We start from the raw sequence: 12210 nt of genomic DNA, 5'->3' as shown, positions 1-12210 counted from the left end.
GAAAACGGAGCGGAGAGAAGAGGGGATGGAGGAGGAAGGTAGCGGAAAAGGCAGAGGAAGGAGAGGGGGAGAGAGAAGGGCAGGACAGGCCGGGCGGGATGGAGGCCAGGGAAAAGGAGGGGATGAAAACGGAGACGGGAGAGAAAGGAGGGAAGGAAAAAGGCAAAAGGGAGGAAGAGAAGACCGGGGAGAGGAAAGAACAAGAGGAAAGAGAGGGAGGAAGAGGCAGGGCCAGGACGGAGGGAGAGAGCTGGGGGCACCGAGGCCTCGTCCCCCACAGGGGCTGAAAACACCCCGAAACGGTGCCCCCCCCCCCAGTCCCGAGGCAGGGTGACAGGGCAGGGTGGCTGCCGGCGGGGCCCAGGCGTCCGGGCCGTGGGGAGCGTCCCCCACCCGGCCGGGCCTCGTCCGCCTGCCCCTCGTTAGCGGGACGGGGATGGCGATGGGGATGGGGATGGGGATAACAGGGACCAGGGATGGGATCAGGGATGGGGACAGGAATGGGGACGAACGGGGACCAAGGATGAGGACAAAGGGGACCAGGGATGGGGATGGGGACAGGGACGGGGACAGAAGTGGGGAAAACGGGGACCAGGGATGGGAATGGGATCAGGGACAGGGACAAATGGGGACCAGGGATGAGGACAGGGACAGGGATGGGGACAAAGATGGGGACAAACAGGGACCAGGGATGGGAATGGGATCAGGGATGGGGACAAAGGAGGACCAGGGATGCAGACAGGGACAGGGACAGGGACAAACAGGGACCAGGGACAAGGACGGGGCTGGGATGAGGTTGGGGAAGGGATGCAGCGGGGTGGGGATGGGGTTGGGGTGGGGACAGAGGGACCAGGGATGGGGACAGGGGAAGGGATGAAGCAGGGACCAGCACAGAAGGGCGCCGGGGGGGGGGGACAGAGGCAGGCTGGGGACAGGGGACAGGAGGGGACCCAGGATGGGGGTGGGGTGGGGATGGAGCAGGGATGGGGATGGAGCAGGGATGGGGACAGGGACCTGGGATGGGGATGGGAACCTGGGATGGGGATCAGGGATGGGGATGGGGTGGGGATGGAGCAGGGATGGTGACGGGGACCAGGGATGGGGACAGGAGGGGACTGGAGATGGGGACAGGAAGGGACCCGGGATGGGGATCAGGATGGGGACAGGGATCAGAGATGGGGACGGGGACCTGGGACAGGGACCAGGGATGGGGACAGGGGCCAGGCCCGGAGCAGGGCCAGGAGCAGCGGCGCGTTTGGGGACAGGGGACGAGGACAGCCACCCCGCGGCTCCGCTTCCGACCTCAAACCGATCAGCGGAGCCAGGGACAACCCGGACACCGGGGTCCCGGTGGCAGCGGTGGCCTCCTGCCCTCCCCTGCCTCGGTTTCCCCCGGCGCTCGGGCCAGCCCCGCTTTTATCTTCATTATTATTATCATTATTATTATTATCATTATTATTATCCCCCCCAAATTCCCGCCCGGGAGCCAGCGGGGCCATTCCCCAGCCCTGAGTCAAGGTTTTCCGCTCGGGAGCCGCCGGCGCCGTGGCCCGGCCGGCCGGAGGCCACAACCCGCGACCCCCCCTGCCCCCCCGGCCGGGTGGGGGGCACCCAAGGGTGGGAGCAGCCCGGGCCCCCACCCGCTGATGGGGGGGGGGTTTGGGGAGCCCGGGCCGAGGCGAGGGCCGGGGCAGGGCCGGGGGGGGCCCGGACGCCTGGGCCCCCGGCGCGGCGGGGGGAAATGAGCGGCTTGGCGGCGGCGGGCGCCGATTACAGGGCGGCGCCGGGTCCGGCTGCCCACGGAGCCGGCGGCTTATTTTAGCGCGCGGCCCGCGCGGGCGCTCGCAATTACTGCGTATTTATACCCGGCCCCCCCGCCCCGGATGCCTGGGCCCTCGCCGGGGGGGGGCGGCGGGGAGGGGGTGCCCTGCTTCCCTCCATCCCTTCTTCCTTCCATCTCTCCATCCTCCCTTCCCTCTCTCCATCCCCCCTCCATCCCTCCATCCATCCCTCCTTCCCCTTCTCTCCATCTATCCCTCCATCCACCCCACAATCCATCCCTCCATTCATCCCTCCTTCCATCCCTCCATCATCCCTCCATCCCTCCTTCCCTCTCTCCATCTATCCTTCCATCCACCCCATCCACCCCACAATCCATCCCTCCATTCATCCCTCCTTCCCTCTCTTCATCTATCCCTCCATCCACCCCTCTATCCATCCCTCCACCCCTCCTTCCATCCCTCCATCCATCCCTCCTTCCCCTTCTCTCCATCCATCCCTCCATCCACCCATCCATCCATCCCTCTATCCATCCCTCTATCCACCCCTCCTTCCCTTTCTCCCCCTCCATCCCTCCATCCACCTCTCTCCATCCCTCCTTTCCCCCCATCCACCTTCCTTCCCTCCCTCTCTCCCCATCCTCCCTCCTTCCCTCCCTCCCTCCCCATCCTCCCTCCTTCCCTTGACGCCCCTCGTGAGCAGCCCTGGCTCCAGCCCCGACACGAGTTTTGGGGGGTCTCAGCCCCCGTGAGAAGAGTTTGGGGGAGGTGAGACCCCCCCCCACCCATGACACAAGTTTGTGGGGCCTCTGCCCCCCCCAGGAGGAGTTTGAGGGGTCTCAGCCCCCCACAGTTGGGGGGGGGTCTCAGCCCCGACGTGTCATGAGTTTGGGGGGTCTCAGGCCCTTTCGATTGCGTCTGGGGGGGGCTCAGACTCCACGACACGAGTTGGAGGGGGCTCAGCCGCCGTGACAGGAGCCGGGGGGGTCTCGGGGGCGGGGGGGGTGCCGGTGTCCCCCCCCCCGGCCGCCCCGCGCGGGAGCCCCGGCGTCCTGCGGCAGCCGCCAGCCGCGGCCCGGGGGCTCCGCGGCCCCTTCAAAGGAGCGAAAATAAACCCGGGAATCGCTTCCATGTGTGGCGGCGGCGGAGGGGGGGGCGCTGGGGGGGGCTGGCACCGGGGGCACTGGGAGCACTGGGGGCACTGGGGACACTGGGGACACTGGGGACACTGGGGGCACTGGGGACACTGGGACTGGGGGGGCGGCGCTGGGCTGGGGGGCTGGCGCCGGGGGCACTGGGAGCACTGGGGCTGGAGGGCTGGCACTGCCATCGCTGGGACACTGGGACTGGGGGCACTGGGGGCACTGGGGGCACTGGGGCTGGGGGGCTGGCACTGCCATCGCTGGGACACTGGGACTGGGGCACTGGGGGCACTGGGGCTGGGGGGCTGGCACCGCCAGCACCGGGGCACTGGGAGCACTGGGGACGCCGAGATTGGGGGCTGGCACCATCAGCACTGGGACACTGGGGCTGGGGGCACTGGGGGCACTGGGGGCACTGGGCTGGGAGGGGTGGTGGGGCTGGCGCTGGGGGGCTGGCACCACCGGCACTGGGGCACTGGGAACACTGGGGGCACTGGGGCTGGGGGGAGCAGTGGGGTGCTGGGGTTGGGGGGCTGGCACCACTGGCACCGCTGGCACTGGGGGCACTGGGACTAGGGGGCTGGCACTGCTGGCATTGGGGCACTGGGAGCACTGGGGGCACTGGAGCTGGGGACACTGAGGCTGGGTGTCCCTGACCCTCCCAGCCCCGTGTCCCCAGCCCCCCGGCATCCCAGTGTCCCCAAGCCCCCCAGCCCCATGTCCCCATCCCCCCAGCATCCTGGTGTCCCCAAGCCCCCTACACCAATGTCCCCAGGCCCCTGGCCCCATGTCCCCAGCCCCCTCGGCATCCCGGTGTCCCCAAGCCCCCCAGCCCCGTGTCCCCAGCCCCCTGGCATCCCAGTGTCCCCAAGCCCCCCAGCCCCATGTCCCCATCCCCCCAGCATCCTGGTGTCCCCAAGCCCCCTACACCAATGTCCCCAGGCCCCTGGCCCCATGTCCCCAGCCCCCTGGCATCCCAGTGTCCCCAAGCCCCCCAGCCCTGTGTCCCCAGCCCCCTGGCATCCCAGTGTCCCCAAGCCCCCCACAACGGTGTCCCCAGCCCCCCCGGCATCCCGGTGTCCCCAAGCCCCCCAGCCCCGTGTCCCCAGCCCCCCAGCATCCTGGTGTCCCCAAGCCCCCTACACCAATGTCCCCAAGCCCCCCAGCCCCGTGTCCCCAGCGCCCTGGCATCCCAGTGTCCCCAAGCACCCCACAACAGTGTCCCCAGCCCCCCCGGCATCCCGGTGTCCCCAAGCCCCCCAGCCCCGTGTCCCCAGCGCCCCCGGCCCAGTGCCAGGCCGGCAGCCCGGGGGACCCCGGGGGGGTGGCCCCACGCCCCGCCGCCCGCCCTCGCGCTCCCCCTCGCCCGGCGGCCCCCCCCCGCCGCCGCCGCCCCCCCCGCAGCCCCCGGCTGTTTCCCTTGCGGTCGGAGGCCCCGAAATAGCCGCGGCCCTAATGCGCGTGTGGGTGAGCCGGCCGCGCCGTGCCAGCGCCCGCGGGCTCCAGCGGCCGCGGGGGGGGGTGGCCCCCGCCACCGCCACCGCCACCGCGGCCCCCCGGCACTGCCAGCAGCGATGGGGCGGCGGGGGCCGGGAGCCCGGAGGCCGGGTGGCCCCCAGCATCCCCCCGCCCCGGCCCGGCCACGTGGGAAGAGGTGACGGTGGCATGGGAGGGCTGGGGGGGATCTGTGGGGACAGGAGGGGACCTGGGGGGTGGGGGGGACCCAAGGGGACCCAAGGGGACCTGGGGGGACATAGGGGACCTGGAGGACCCAAGGGGACATGGAAGACCCAAGGGCACCCATGGGGATACAGGGGACCTGGGGGCACATAGGGGGCCTGGGGGACCCAAGGGGACCCAAGGGGACTTGGGGGAGCCTGGGGGAACCCAAGGGGACATGGAGGACCTGAGGGGACCCATGGGGACCTGTGGGGACCTAGGGGGACATAAGGGGACTGGGGGAACCCAAGGGGACCCAAGAGGACTTGGGATAGCCTGGGGGAAGCCAAGGGGACATGGAGGACCCATGGGGACCCATAGGGACACAAGGGACCTGGGGGGACCTAGGGGGCCTGGGGGAAGCCAAGGGGACATGGAGGACCCATGGGGACCTGTGGGGACCTAGGGGGACATGAGGGGCCTGCGAGACCCAAGGGGACCCAAGGGGACTTGGGATAGCCTGGGGGAACCCAAGGGGACACGGAGGACCCGTGGGGACCCAAGGGGACCTGGGGGGACCTGAGAGGCCTGGGGGAAGCCACGGGGACTTGGGGGACCCATGGGGACACAGGGACCCTGGGGGGCCCCGTGGGGATGTGGGGGACATGGGGTGACACAGGGAGACATGGGGGAGCTGGGGGACCTGGAGGGATATGGGGGGCATGAAGGGAGGGTGGGGGACATGGGGGTGCTGGGGGGGACCCATGGGGACAGAAGGCACCTGGGGGGATGAGGCGGACATGGGGTGACACAAGGGGACCCAGGGATTTGGGGGGGGCCACAGGGAGACATGAGGGGGACCTGAGGGGACCTGAGGGACCCATAGGGACACAGGGGGATGTGAGGGACATGGGGTGACACGGTGGGTGCTGGGGGGACCTGAGGGGTCCCGAGGGGACCTGAGGGACCCGGGGGGACCCAGGGGACCCGGGGAGGCCGGGGCCGAGGCTGCCCCGGGCCGCAGCGGGGGGGTCCCGGAGGCCGGGCCCGGCCGTGGCCCTGCTGCCGTTTCCTTCCCACCCTCTAATTATCCCTGGCCGGGCTATAAATAGCGGCGGTGGCCACCGGGGACCGGCCCCGCCCGCGGGGACACCGGGGACCGGCCCTGGGGACCGCGGAGGAACCCCCCGGCCCAGGTCCCCGGCCGTCTGCCCCCCCTTCAGCCCCCCAGCCGGCCATTCCCCCCCCCCCAGTCTGGCTGCCCACCCAGCCCTGTCCATCCCTCCACCCCTCCCTCCATCCCTCCATCCCCATCCTCCCTCCATCCCATCCCTCCATCCCATCCCTCCATCCCCATCCTCCCTCCATCTCATCCCTCCATCCCATCCCTATCCTCCCTCCACCCCATCCCTCCCCATCCATGCAATGCATTCCTCCATCTCCATCCCTCCCCATCTGTCCCTGCACCCCTCCATCTCTCCCTCCATCCTCCTCCATCCCTCCCTGCATCCCCCAACCTCTCCGTCGCTCCCTCCATCCCTGCACCCCATCCCTCCACCCTCCTCCATTCACCACCCATCCCTCCATCCTCCTCCATCCATCCCCATCCCTCCATCCTCCTCCATCCATCCCCATCCCTCCATCCTCCATCCTATCCCTCCCAATCCCTCCATCCTCCTCCCTCCACCCACCTTCCCTCCACCCCCCCTAGCCCATTCCTCCCTCTCTCCCTCCACCCCACCCCTCCAACACATTCCTCCATTCTCCATCCTTCCCCATCCCTCCATCCTATCCCTCCCCATCCCTCCAACACATTCCTCCATCCTCCACCTTTCTCCATCCCTCCATCCCCCATCCCTGCATCCCCTTCCCTCCAACCTCCCCCATCCCTCCATCCCCATCCCTCCATCCTCCATCCTATCCCTCCCCATCCCTCCACCCTCCTCCATCCCTCCCTGCGTCCCCCATCCCTCCATCCTCCCCCCATCCCTCCCCATCCCTCCATCCCCCTCCCTCCATCCCTCCCTCCGGCATGTGGCTCTCATTGCTCTGCGGTGCCGAAGCCGCATCAAAGCGGAGGGCGCAGCGGCCGGGGCGGGGGGGTGGCGGGGAGGGGGTGAGACCCCCCCGCTGCGCGCTTCCCCCCGCGGTGCCCGGGGGGTCCCGGCGGCAGGGCGGGGGGGTCCCGGAGGCGCGGCCCCCCCCGCGGTGGCTCCCGGCCGGGCCTGGCGCCCGCCCCGCCGCCTCGCTGCGGTCCCAGCCCCAAATTGCTGGGAGTCGCCGGCGTCGCCCTGATTCCTTGCGGCCGCCGGGCCGCGACCCGCGGGGGGGGACACGGGGGGGGGGTCTGGCCCTGGGACGCTCCTGGCAGGGTGGCCCGGGGGGGTGGGTGGCTCCTCTGCCCCCCCCTGCTGCTCCCAGTGCTCCCCTTCCTCCTCCAGACTGGTCCCAGGGCCCCATTCCCCATCCTAGTGTCCCCATTTCCCTCCCACGCTGGTCCCAGTGCCCCATTCCCCATCCCAGTGTCCCCATTCCCCATCCTAGTCCCCCGTTCCCCATCCCAGTGTCCCCATTCCCCATCCTAGTCTCCCATTCCCCATCCCAGTGTCCCCATTCCCCATCCTAGTCTCCCATTCCCCATCATAGTACCCCATTCCCCATGCCGGTGTCCCCATTCCCCATCCCAGTGCCTCATTCCCCATCCCAGTGTCCCCATTCCCCATCCTAGTCTCCCATTCCCCATCCCAATGTCCCCATTTCCCTCCCACACTGGTCCCAGTGCCCCATTCCCCATCCCAGTGTCCCCATTCCCCATCCTAGTCCCCTGTTCCCCATCCCAGTGTCTCCATTCCCCATCCCGGTGTCCCCATTCCCCATCATAGTCCCCCATTCCCCATGCCGGTGTCCCCATTCCCCATCCCAGTGGTCCCATCCCCATCCCAGTGCCCCATTCCCCTTCCCAGCGTTGCCATTCCCCTTCCCAGTGCCCCTGCTCCCCATCCTGGTGCCCTCAGTCCCATCCCAGTGTTCCCATTCCTCATCCCAGTGCCCCTGTTCCCCATCCCAGTGCCCTCAGTCCCATCCCAATGATCCCATTCCCCTTCCCAGTGCTCCCATTCCCCTTCCCAGTGCCTCCATTTCCCCCCACGCTGGTCCCAGTGCCTCCATTCCCCATTCCAGTGCCCTCAGTCCCATCCCAGTGCCTCCATTCTCCAGCCCAGTGTCCCTATTCCCTGCCAAACTGGTCCCAGTGCCCCTATTCCCCTTCCCAGTGCCCCCATTCCCCCTCACACTGGTCCCAGTGCCTCCATTCCCCATCCCAGTGTCCCCATTCCCCCACATACTGGTCCCCATCCCGGGACAGGGACAGGGTTGGGGATGGGATAGGGAGATAGACTGGGCTAGGACAGGGATGAGGACAGGGACAGAGATAGGAGAGGGACGGAGCTGGGGACAGGTTGGGGACAAGGAAAGGACAGGGTCGGGGATGGGTTAGGACAGGGACAGGGTTTGGGACAGGGTTGGGGACAGGGTTGGGGACAAGGACAGGGCTGGGGACAGGGAATGGGTTGGGGACAGGACTGGGGAAGGGTTGGGGACACATTTGGAGACAGGGACAGGGCTGGGACAGGGCTGGGGACAGGCCAGCGCAGGCCACGTCCCCCTGCGCCGCCGGCGCCGCCCGCCAGGTGGCAGCCGAGTGCCGCGGCCGGGGGGGGGGCGGCACCGACCCGCCGCGGCCACCAGGGGGCGCCGCAGCCCCCGGGCGCCGCGGGGGGCGGCGGGGACGGGGAACAATGGGGGACAATGAGGGACAATGGGGGACAATGGGGGCATGGGGAGCAATGGGGAACAATGGGGAACAGTGGAGGAACACCGGGGGTAATGGGGAACAATGGGGAACAATGGGGAACAATGGGGGACAATGGGGGAACACCGGGGGTAATGGGGAACAATGGGGAACAATGGGGGAATGGGGAGCAATGGGGGAACAATGGGGAATGCGGAACAATGGCGGAACAATGAGGGTAATGGGGGCAATGGGAAATAATGGGGGAACAATGGGGAACAATGGGGAACAATGGGGGAATGGGGAGCAATGGGGGAACACTGGGGGCAGTGGGGAACAATGAAGGTAATGGGGGAATGAAGGATTGGGGAACAATGCAGGGAATGGGGAACAATGGGGATGGGGGACAATGGGGGGAATGGGGAACAATGGGGGGAATGAGGGGAATGGGGGACACTGGGGATAATGGGGGCAATGGGGAAGAATGGGGGGAATGGGGAGCACTGGGGGGAATGGGGAACAATGGGGTAATAGGGAACAATGGGGGGAATGGGGAACAATGGGGGGAATGGTGAGGGGGGGCTAATGGAGGTACTGGGGTGCTACCGGACTGGGGGGAGCTTAATGGGCAGTAGGGGGGTGCTAAGGGGGTGGGGGCCCTAATGAGGGAAAAGGGGTGCTAAAGGGAGGAGCTACGGGCGGGGAATAATGGGGGGGGCTAATGGGGTGGGGGGTAACGGAGGGGGGCTCACGGGGTGGGGGCCCTGCCCAGCCCCACAGGCCATCTCCGGCCCCCCCGGCCTTTGCCCCCCGCGCCCGGCCGCGCGCGAGGCAGATCCGGCCTTCAGCCCCATGCTGGCGTGACGAGCTGGCCAGGACTCAGCTCGGGGAGGGGGGGACAACGTCCCCCAGCCGGGCCGTGCGGGGAGGAGATAAGGCCCCCCCCAGCCGCCCTCTCCCGTCACACCCAGAGCAGGGAGGGGGCGGCCACGGATTTGGGGCTGAGAGACAAGGGCGGCCCCGGGGGGGGGGTCCCCTCCCCGGCACCCGCCGTGCCGTGCTGTGCCGTGCCGCCGGGGAAACTGAGGCACGGGGCTGGGCCCTGCCACCTCTCCATCCCCTCCGTGTCCCCCCGCGTCCCCTGAGCGGCTCAGGACAGCCCCCAGCCCGTCCCCCCCCCCCCAGGGGAGCCGGGGGCGGGCAGGGGGAACCGAGGCGCCGTGGTGGGGAGGGGGCAGCCGGCCACGGGCCCCCGCCGCTCCCAGCTGCTGGCTGACGAGCTGCTGACGCCGGCAGCCGGCGGGACGCGGGCCCGGATGAAAGGCAAAGCTGCGTCCGCTCGGCGTGGCAGCGGCAGCGGCGGGGGGGACACACGGACGGTGCCGGGGGCCGCGGCCGTCCCCCCCCCCACCCCCATGGCAGCTGCGGCGGCGGCGTCTTCCAAGGCCGCAGCGGGATTTGCGGTGAAACTCCGGCCTCCTCCCCGCCAGCACGGGGACGGAGAGGCCGGGAGGGGGGAACAAAGCGACCGCCCGGCTCCGGCGGCGTGCGGAAGAGACGGCTCCGGGTGGGGACCGGCGGGGGGGGGACACGGCCAGGGCCACCGTCCCGCGCTCGGGGCTTGGCAGCCGAATCTGCCCAAGCACCAGGACCGACATGGCAGAGGGGGCAGTTGCGACCCCGCTCATGTCCCCTGTGATCCCCCTTTTTATTTATTTTTCCCTCTTTTAGGAAGGGCGTCCAGGTTTGGAAGAGCGTGGCCGGCACGGGGATGCCGGCTCGGGGAAACTGAGGCACGGGCAAGCTCCATCAGGCAGGGACCCGACCACGTCCTCCTTTTCCACGGAGATAATGAGTTAAGGCAATAACACCGGCAGCCTCAGCCCCCGGGATGTGCTCGGACCGCTCCGAAATCCCAGCCGGAGAAACATCCCAGCGAGGCCGGGGCTCGGGGCGCTGGGCAAAGCGGGCTGCCGATGCTCCCGCGCGTTCCGCTGCTCCTTCCACCGGGCTTTGGACGTGGAAGACGGAGCCATGGAGCATTTGCAGCCCTGCTTTTACCTCCCCAAAGCAACCGGCCGCCGGCACAGCCTTGCTCCAGGTACATCCCGCCCTGCATCGCTGCCCGCTGCCGGGGTTTGGGGGGAAAGGCCCGCGGATTCAGTGGCGCCGGAGCCAGGATTAGGGCCGGAAGATGCTCCAGCAGTGCCGAGCCCAGCGAGGGCATCGGTTTGTTGTGTTTCGTCTCGCTCCGGCTGTTTCTTCTCGCCCCCCCCGGCCCCGCCGTGTTGTTTTAATTACTCAGGGGCTTGCAATCCGCTGGCGGGGGGCCGGGCTGCCGCGGCCGGTGCCGCACGCCTGGTGCCAGGAGGGGAAAGCAAAAATAAAACAGTTCCGCTGGAAGCGGGGTGAGGTCATGGTTAGCGGCAGGAGAATTTTCCAGCTGCTAAGAGAAGGGAATGATGCAAAAAAAAAAATAAGGTCACTCGTAAGGCAGCGTTTGGAGGGACAGCAGGGCACTGCGCGGAGGAGTCGCCTGAAAAGGTGACCTCTGACTCCTTGATCCGAGCGGAGCCTCCAAAAGCAACACGGGCAGGGAGCGGGGAAGGGGGAAGCGGCGCTCCGTCCCGGCGGGATCCCGGCAGGACGGCTCTGCTCGGGCGGCCGCCGCCACCACCGCGAGGCCCGGTGTCCCGCTCGCCAGCGGAGCGGATCAAAGGGGAGCGGGGCGGTGGGACGCGAGGCCGGGCAGCCGGCCGCCATCTCCGAAAGCCGCTCGCCGCGGCCTTTGCGCGAGGGCCAGGAACGCCCCCACCGGCCCCCGGCCCTGCCAGGATCCGGCTGTGGAAAAAGAGAATATAAACGCTCCCCTTTGGGGCCTTTCAGGCCCCAAAATGGCGCTGCCGCAGGGCAGCCAGCGCCCGCAGAGGGGAGAGGACGAGCCACCGCGACGGTGACAGCCCGTCATGTGGGGATGGCGCCGGCTGACGTGCTGCGGCGACAGGCCCTGTTGTGACAGGGAGGTGGGGGCCTGCCGCCGTGACAGGACGCCAGGGACGCGCCATCCTGACAGGGCCCCCTGCCCACACGCTGTGAGGAGGGTTTGCGGGCTGCGCTGTGACAGGAGGACGTGACTGGAGAGGATGGTGGTGCTGTCGCGACACGGCCACGGTTATCGTGACGGTGTGGCCGCCGCCGAAGCAGCCGCCCGGGCCCAGGGGCTCCTCGCCCAGAGCAAGGCGGCGGCTGCGGCCAGGGCGGAGCCAGAGTCAAAATGGCGCCTTTTCCGCCACATTCCCGGCGCCGCCAAGCCGTCCCTCCAAGGGCGCAGCCCGGAGGCTCACCCCGCCTCCTCCCGGCGCCCATTGGACAGTTTGAGACGGATCGCTGTTCTCATTGGCGCGCAGACCCTCTCCGTCCGACCCATCCGGCCTCGCATTGGGCAGTCTGCCCGTCAGTTTCCGAGCCCGCCTTCCTCGGCCGCGCGGGCCGCGCGGCTGCCTGAAGGCCGGTTGGCGGGTCCTCACGCCAGTCACGCCTCCGCCCCGCCTCCCGCGCGGGGCCGTCGCCCATTGGCCGCGGCGCGCGCCCATCCCGCCGCGGCTCACGCCGCCTTGGCCGCTCCCATACGGGGTCTCCCGGGGAGCCCGCGCGGGCGCTGATTGGCCGCCCCTCACGCCAGCCCCCCCCCTCCCCTCCCGCGGCCGCCAGCGCCCTCCCGCGCCCCCATTGGCCGCCGCCCGCGGCGCCCCCCCTCCCCCACGGGGCGGGGCCGCGGGGGCGGCGCGGCGCGGCGCCCCCTCCCCCAGCCGCCGGCCCGCCCTCGCGCCCCATTGGCCGC

At 69.4% G+C, this 12210-nt stretch overlaps 1 protein-coding gene across 1 annotated transcript in view; it reads right to left on the bottom strand.

The window, feature by feature from the left end:
• The window catches only part of AAAS (aladin WD repeat nucleoporin), a 49059-nt gene that overhangs the window by 18991 nt on the left and 17858 nt on the right, over positions 1 to 12210 (bottom strand). The gene's annotated exons all lie outside the window — the stretch shown is intronic.

This window comes from Dromaius novaehollandiae, chromosome 28 (genome assembly GCF_036370855.1).
Source record: "Dromaius novaehollandiae isolate bDroNov1 chromosome 28, bDroNov1.hap1, whole genome shotgun sequence".
NCBI classification, from domain to species: domain Eukaryota; kingdom Metazoa; phylum Chordata; class Aves; order Casuariiformes; family Dromaiidae; genus Dromaius; species Dromaius novaehollandiae.
This window is presented reverse-complemented; position numbering and strand designations above follow the sequence as displayed.